This window comes from Gossypium raimondii, chromosome 5, assembly GCF_025698545.1.
Source record: "Gossypium raimondii isolate GPD5lz chromosome 5, ASM2569854v1, whole genome shotgun sequence".
Classification (NCBI taxonomy): Eukaryota; Viridiplantae; Streptophyta; class Magnoliopsida; order Malvales; family Malvaceae; genus Gossypium; species Gossypium raimondii.
The window spans coordinates 35,867,835-35,876,728 of NC_068569.1; the positions used below are offsets into that span (position 1 = coordinate 35,867,835).

The 8,894-nt window shown below is 33.6% G+C and overlaps 1 long non-coding RNA gene across 1 annotated transcript; it reads left to right on the plus strand.

Annotated features, from left to right (window-relative positions):
* Window positions 1–2,119: 2,119 nt before the first annotated feature.
* LOC128041370 (uncharacterized) lies at window positions 2,120–8,365 on the plus strand. Its single transcript, XR_008196344.1, has 4 exons — window positions 2,120–2,254; window positions 2,380–2,406; window positions 5,822–5,903; window positions 8,124–8,365. It is a non-coding gene; the product is annotated as an uncharacterized LOC128041370 (long non-coding RNA).
* The last annotated feature ends 529 nt before the right edge of the window (window positions 8,366–8,894 follow it).

The following is an 8,894-nucleotide window of genomic DNA, read 5'->3' on the forward strand; positions in this document are numbered from 1 at the left end:
GACCTTTTTAGTACTTTATCTATATATGTACTTTGGCTTAGACCTAGGAGTCGTCTTGATCTATATATATAGATTTTGACTCCTAATATGTATGTAGCCTCGCCCAAGTCCTTCATAGAGAAACAACTTCCTAACCAAGTCTTAACAGACTGTAGGGTAGGTATGTCATTTCCTATGATAAGTATGTCATCTACATACAATACCAAGAATACAAGAGTGCTCCCATTAATTTTGTTGTAAACACAATGCTCATCTTCATTTTTGATAAAACAAAACTCTTTGATCGCATCATTAAAACAAAGATTCCAACTTCGAGAAGCTTTCTTTAATCCATAAATGGATCTTTATATCTTGTATATCTTAGCAGCATATTTTGGATCGACAAAACCTTTAGGTTGTGTCATGTACACATCCTCTTCTAGTTTCCCATTAAGGAAACTTATTTTGACGTCCATTTGCCAGATTTCGTAATCATGAAATGCAACTATTGTAAGTAAGATTCGGATGGATTTAAACATAGCAATAGGAGAAAAAGGTTTCATCATAGTCAATACCATGAACTCGGAAAAAACCTTTAGCGACTAATCACCCTTTGTATGTTTGTACATTACCATCCATGTCGGTTTTCTTTTTGAAAACCCATTTGCACCCTATGGGTTTGAGCCCTTTAGGTGGGTCAACCAAGATCCATACTTGGTTTTTTGACATGGATTTTGTATGCTTATTGATAAGTCCTAGGCTCATCTTGATCCATAAGTAGAATATCAGAATGTGTTGTATTGAGAAATCCATATCTCTTAGGTACACGGCGTTATCTTAAAGATCTTAGTGGTAGTTGTGTTTCCAAAGTAGTTGATTGTTCCGCAACAACTTGTGGAACTTGTTGTTGTTCAATCTCTGGTTCAGTGGTTTGTTGTTCACAAATTTCTTCGAGTTCTATTCTTTTACCATTTCCTTTTCCAGAGACAAATTCTCTGTCAAAGAATACTCTTGTTCGAGCAACAAACACTTTGTTCTCGGTAGGAGTCAGGAAATAATATCATGTAGTTTCCTTAGGATATCCCACAAAGATGCACTTTTGAGATTTGGGTTCGGGCTTAGTAGACATCTGACATTTAACATAAGCTTCACAACCCCAAATCTTCATGAAAGACATACTAGGAAACTTCCTAATCCACATCTCATATGGTGTCTTTTGAACCAATTTAGATGGAACATGATTTAGTGTGAAAGCAGTTGTTTCAAGTGCATGTCCCCAAAAGGAAGTAGGAATATCAACATGACTCATCATTGATTGAACCATGTCTAATAGTGTTGGATTTCTCCTTTCAGAAACTCCATTCCATTATGGAGTACCAGGAGGTGTAAGTTGTGAGATAATCCCACATTCCTTCAAAAACACATCAAACTCTAAGGTTAAGTATTCTCATCCTCAATCTGATCGAAGTGCCTTGATACTATTACCTAGTTGGTTTTGTACTTCATTTATAAATTCCTTGAACTTTTCAAGGGCTTGAGATTTATGGCGCATAAGATAAATATACCCATATATACTGAAGTCATCAGTGAAAGTAATGAAGTATTGAAAACCTCCTTCGGCTTGTGTGTTCATTGGCTTGTGTGTTCATTGGTTTTGGGACCACAAATCTCATGTTAAAATAAATATTTTACTAATATTTTAATGTCTACTACATGTTCGTAGTGTCAAATAAAAATTTCATTAAGAAATTTTAACGTTTGTATGCTTAATTTGATAAAAAGGACTAAATTGCATAATGTGCAAAATTAGAGTTCTACAAGGAAAAAGTGTCAAATTGCTATGAATTTTTGACAACTTGTTTGGTTGGGTGTATTGGCATAGCCAATACACCTCTAATCAGTGGGCCCCACTTAATACACCTTTAATACTTTGTTTGGTTGAGGGTATTCCTATTACAGGTCTAATACACTACTGGCCTAATCCTCAAAATTCACGGATTTGTAATCCCACCCTTTTGCTCAGTTTAGCTCTTGTTTGATTACCTCCTGCTTTTACCCTCCTGTTGGCTTCCCTTTCCTTCTGCTTTCAGTTTAGCCGCTTCACAACTTAGCCGTTCCTTCATTTCTTCCTTCATTTCGCTTTAGCCGCTTCACAACCTTTTCTTTTCTTTTTCTTTACAACACAATTTACAACGGTGGTAAAGAGTGTGTTGCAGGCGATCCGTGAAAGCGGTCACCGCACTTTCTTAAGGGAGCTCAAGGATGATGGCTTCACGTTCGTAGTTCCACTCTCTTCCTTTCTTTTGTTATTTCGATTTCTTATAATTTCTATTGTTTATTCGATTCAAAAAATGGATAACCCACCTTATTTACTGATTTTTTTCCTTTCCTTTCCTTCAGGAAATGCTTCTTCGATGGAAACCTTCTGTAAGTCTAATTGTCTCTTAATAATTTCCAGCTCCTTTTTCTTAATTGAAATTTATCATTTCTTTACAAAATGGAATTAGGAGGTTACTTGAAATTGAAATTTTAATAAATTTTAATTAGAATCAATAGAATTCGACTGGAATATCTATTGGATTTAGCAATATGATTATTTTTATTTTACTTATTTTCACGAGATTTGGATAAATAGAAAAAGAGAAACTTTAACTATCCTTTAAATTTAAGCTTACCAAGAAGAATTAGAGACATGTAAATTCGCTTAATTTGGGGAGAAATAATGGAAGCTAGGAAGATTATCCAGCTTCAGTGAGATGTTTCTGATTTAAAGATTCTAAATTACAGCTTGCATAGATATTCAGTGGCTGCTGGGAAAGGAAAAGGGGGAAGTGATTTTATAATTAGAAACTGATTCACCGGTAAACCATGTGAATACTTTAGCTCCTAAAGTATTTAGAAACATTAGGATTTAAACCCCAACTTTCATGGGTCTAATCCATGTTACTTCCATTGATGAAGCTTAAGCCCCATATTTTGCTATTACAAATGAGAAAATTGTTTCATATAAATCTGGTATGGCTCAATGAACTGTGTTTGAAAATGGGAAAAAGTTGATAATTTTTCGGATAATATCATGATGTATAACAAGTACTCTTGAATAATATCATGATGTATAACAAGGCATCCCTTGTGGACATACCTAAAGTGTATTATAGGGATGCATTTGTCAGAATTGTTAAATGTTTATTGTGATGCATTTCAGATTGCTAATATAATAATTTTTATTGTTATGTCTTTTATTTATTTAGTGAAAGTTCCTCTATGCGCATGTACACCAGGTAGATGCTTAAATTCTTTTATATGTTGGATAACCAAGCCTTGTTTTGTTGTTTCAGATATCTGTTGAAAGTCTTTGTCCAAAGCAAGCAGAGAACGAGCTTGAGGTTCGGGACCTCCGCTTTGAAAGCCTTTGACCCTCGTGGAAATCCTACAAAGGTTTTGGTCGCCTCTTATTATGCTTTGCTATATATTTTCTCTGAGAAGAAGGAAGTATGATGTTTTGTCCGGTGATTTTGGTTGTTGGGTGATAACTTCAAGAGTGAAGATTCGCGCCTTGGAGTTTTGCATTTTTCTTTTTATTTTGGTTTCTACCTATTTGAAATTTGTTGTTTATCGCAGTCTTTGAGGGTTTTTGCCGCAGATATGTCTGTTCCACTAGATTCTTTGTTCGTAAAGGCGACGGTGAGTCAATTTTGATTCTGCATAAGGCTTGAGTCTCGATGATTCGTGCTTCATCTATTTTCTTAATAAAATTACTTAATATGATGCGTTACAACTTACAATCATGATAAAAAATCAAATAGGAAGGAAAACAACAGGCATTGCGTATTTCTTCATTCATGTCATGTTGTAAAAGAAGTGATTCTTTTTTTTTGGTCAAACGCAAAAATGCATCTTACGTTCTCACTGGTATAAATTTCTCAAATTCAGAGCAATGAATTGTACCTACTTGGTATAAATAATTGTGTTGTTGTTACTATATTAATCAAGAGAAATTATTTACCTTTCGGGTAGATTATGTACTTTATAACAGGCCTTGCCCTTACATTAGTGGAACAAATTATTATAGGATATCTTTGGTACAGCTCCATGCAATATCTTTTCATGTTTAGATGGTATCATTGCATTTGCTTTATCTGCAAAAAGGAAAAAAATTATGTTTTCTGCAAAAACCTGATCATCTTCCAATTTAATGGAAACTGGTTTGGTTGCATCTAAACATAATCTTTATTTTAGCATGAGTTTCTTCTTATTCCTTCATTTTTCGAGTTCACTTCATCGTACTTGAAGACTTTAGACATCTTTACTTCCTTAGAAAACCCTCCAAACTTTATCAAATTCACATTATCTTCATAACTCTCTGAATTTGAATCACATTTGCATCTATTACATAGTAACAAAGTTGTAATTAGAAAATAAAACACAAATAACATTCTGAAGAGAATGAAAAGACTAGCAAAACAAATAGAATAAGTACTTACAACTTACCTGATTCTTTTGTTCTTTCTTCTGTTTGAATTCGTGAAACTTGTGGATTATATCTCAGTGCCTTCACATCATCATCTTCACTTTTTACAAGCAATGCCTTTTTGCTTCTAGCTCTAACAGCTCCTTCACTCTTCATTTTCACATCATTATGTTCAATTTTGGACATATTTTCATTATCCCCAAAGTTTATCATTAACTAGTTGTCTCCTTTGTGTACCAACCATGTATTGAGTGTAAAAAAATGTAATATAGTTCTATCCTTTTAAGAGGCATTTAAGACTCTGAAGCCCCTCAGCAGAAATGCTTCTCCAAAAATGTTATAGTTTTATTAATATTTTATAATTTTGTGAATAATTTTGATCTAATTAATAAAAAGAAAATTGTTTAAAGTCAATTAACCATTGAATTCTGAAAAAGCCCTTCCCCTATCCCTTCATCAAGATGAAAAAAAGAACAAAGAATTTATGTTGTAATTTCTTTTTTAATTCATGTTGCTTGTTTATGATTAAAAAAAATGGGGGATAAACCATATAAAGTTGAAGTAAGCAAAGAGTAATAATGGAAGGAATGAAATAATTGCCAATTTTAGATGCCAAAGTTAACAAGAAAAATACAGAATGAATTCAAGGAAGAATTCCATGGCATCTAAAATGGCTAGACGAAAGTAAAGGAACATGATTCTGCCTCATCCCAATCTATGCGTATGTATATATGTATATATATATATATACACAAAACAAATCATAATAATTGTTTCAAATGTGATTCTACTTTTTGGAGCTTTACTTACAATCCTTTTTCTTACCTATTGGATATCAAGATATGCAAAACTATGTTTGAACACAAACCACAGTTCACACAACATTATAACAACTGCTTAAGCCTAATCCATTCAAAACACAAGATGCAAGCGAGGCGGGTTGTGTAAACCATCAACGATAAATAGCTTGCACATGAAGATTGTGGAAACAAACACAGCATCCGAAAAAGAGAGACAAAACTATACTGTAAATCTATTTTCTTGTATTAGATTTGAACACCGTGATTGAAGACCGCATTGATTACATTTTTTATTTTAATAATATTACATATAATCAAGTAAACAACTTGATTAAACAACAAATATTCAATATATTAAAATTGGATTATTAGATATAATCAAGTAAACAACTTGATTACAAAACAAATATTCAATTGTTATTATGATTGGTTAAAAACAACTTGAGTAAAAACAAGTATTTGGTAACATAGTTGATTAGAAAACAAATATTCATTGTTAATGTTAATGTTCTAGTTCTATTTTTTACTTCGTTAAGATTCTAAATTTGTATTGTTCATTTTTCTTTGATAGTGTGATATTGCTTCCTATTGAAGCGACTTGTTTGATTGCTTCCTCCACCCATAGTTGATCGTCTTCTTTTCACACAATCACTGTAAGTTCTTCGGCAATTAAATTATTTAATTTTATTTTACTCTTATTGAAATTATGATTGGAGAAATGTGACCCTTTTACTGCGATTTGACAATATGGAACACATTAATATATTACAGTAATGGCCCGTCTGCCTTTAATTGCACAAAATGTGAGGCGTAAAAGAATTGGTATTGCAGTGACAATATGGTTGGAAATCTGTAGAATTGCGATTTGGTTCTTATTTAGAATGGGTGCCAGCCTTAGCCTACATACTTATAGACCAATGATTAGGTCCTATACCTTAGATTTTTATGCAAAACGGGATTATGTGAAAAGACTTGTATATGCTAGTGATGAGACCTATATTGAACAAACTAGGATGAATAGAACTGCCTTTTTTAAACTATGTGAAATGTTAGAATCGTTAGGGAGATTGAAGTCGTCAAGAAACATGCTTGTTGATGAGCAAGTGGCAATGTTTTTACATATCATCTCCCATCACCTTAAAAATCGAGTTATCAAGCATCACTTTAGAAGGTCCGGGGAAATTGTTAGCAGAGCATTTCATAGTGTTTTAAATGCTGTGATATGCTTACAAGATGTGTTATTTAAAAAGCCGGAGGCAATTACAGCCGATTCTTCTGACACAATGTGGAAATGATTTAAGGTATTGGACTAAGTTTTATATATAGCTTGTACAACATTTAGTTGATTTAGATTTAAAATAGTATTCTAACTCAAGGTTTTATATAATGTGATATAGAATTGCTTAGGTGCTCTTGATGGAATCCACATCAAGATTAGGGTTCCAACAGTTGATAAACCTAGATATCGAACGCGAAAAGGTGACATAGCAACAAATATGCTAGGTGTTTGTACACCTGATATGCAATTTGTTTATGTTTTTCCTGGTTGGAAAGGTTCAGTTGCCGATGGGAGGGTTCTTCGAGATGCCATTAGTAGAAGACATCGACTAAAAGTTCCTCACGGTAAAGTGGATAGTTAGAGGACTTTGATATTGTTCATTAAGATCAAACTTTTTGTGCTGAATTAATCATTTTAAAAAAAATTATATTTTATAGGTTGTTATTATCTAGTTGATGCTGGATACACAAATTGTGAGGGATTTCTTGCACCTTTTAGAGGACAACGATATCACTTGAACGAGTGGCGTCAGGGTTATCAGCCAACTTCTCCGTAAGAGTTTTTTAATATGAAACATGCCTCAGCACGTAATGTTATTGAAAGATGCTTTGGGTTATTAAAACTTAGATGGGGAATACTTAGGAGTCCATTTTTTTATCCTGTAAGGGTGCACAATAGAATTATTATTGCATGTTGTTTGCTCCATAATTTTATTCGAACCCATATGAGTATTGATCCCGTTGAAGCGGAGGTGGGAGAAGGATTACCTACTAATGTGGTGGATGACGATGAACCGAATATCACAAATATTCATCCATCAGATGCTTGGGCTACTTGGAGTATGGAACTAGCCAACCAAATGTTCGATGAATGGCAAGCATCTAGAAATTAGTTAGGTTTAGGGACAAATTGAGTTTGAATTGATTTGTTGATGTTATTTTATGTATCTAGTTTATGAAACTTCGGTGGTGTTTGATTAAAATTTTGTATTGTACTAAACTTTGTTGAATTATAATTTAATTATCTTTTCATTCAGCATGTGTTATGAATTTAAATTTAGTATTGAACTAACTATATAATATTATAAACTGCTCACCTTTTGATTCATGATATTAAAACAAGAAATAATGTTAATTTGTTTTTTCTTAAGATAATTATGTCGTGTTCCACAATCACATGCTTCTTCTCAAGCTTCTCGAGGAAGCAAAAGAAAATGGATTCGTAAGAAGATGCGACCTTGGTTTCTTGCATGGTGGATTTGCACAATGTAGGAACATTTAATGCTGATACCGGGTTCAAGGCCGGTTATTTGAACGAGCTAGAAAAAATGCTAGAAAAGGCTTTACCAAGAGCAATGTTGAAGGCGAAGCCAAATATTGAATCTCGGATTAGGTGCCTAAAAAGTGAATGGTCAGTCGTCTACGACATGCTTAATGGCCAAAACAACAACGGTTTTGGTTGGGACGAGCATAGGCAGCTCGTTGTTGCTGAAGATGCAGTTTGGGAATCCTATGTAAAGGTAAAATGTATTTCAAGTATTTATTTGTTTTTTTTACAAAACTTATAACTAATATTATTTCCTCATTTTTTTTAGAGTCACAAAGAAGCCTCTCAGTTCAGACATCGTTCTTTCCCTTACTACAACCAGCTTACTGCCATATACGCAAGAGATCGAACGACTGGGAAAGACGCTCAAACAGCTGCTGATGTTCTTGAAGAAATACATGCTGAGGATGAACGTACTACATATATGAATGAAGAGAGAAACACATTCTATGACTGCGAAGCTGACGTCTCTTTAGACGACATGGATGTTTCGCATGATCCGCGAGGAGATAGAGACCAAGGGGGTTCCTCATCTTCAAACAAGAGAAAGAAGAAATCTGATGCTCGTGATAATGTGTATTCTTCATTTGATGAGGTTGCCACTTTGTTGGGGGAAAAATCCAGGCCGTTGGCGATCAAATCAATAGGAGTATTGCCTTCGAGGTGGTAGTTCAGCAGAAGTCAGAAGAACATCAAAAGATGGAAGAGAAAGCTTCAAATTTATATTCAGCCTTATGGTCAATTGAAGGTTTAACTGACGATCAGCGGTATGATGCTTTGAGTAAAATTCCCGATCATCCAACTCAAATGATCGTTTTCTTTAGTTTACCTTCTGTTGCCCGATTGGAATGGGTCAGAAGATTTCTTTCTCACCATTAAATATCAATGTTCAAACTTTTTGATGTTGTAAAACTATATAATATATGGATTATGATGTACAATTTCATTTTCATCTAACCTTTTCTTAATATTAGTTAATTATGTTTATGCGAATATAATTCTCAAGTTATATATTGATTTTAGTAAATTCATATAAGAA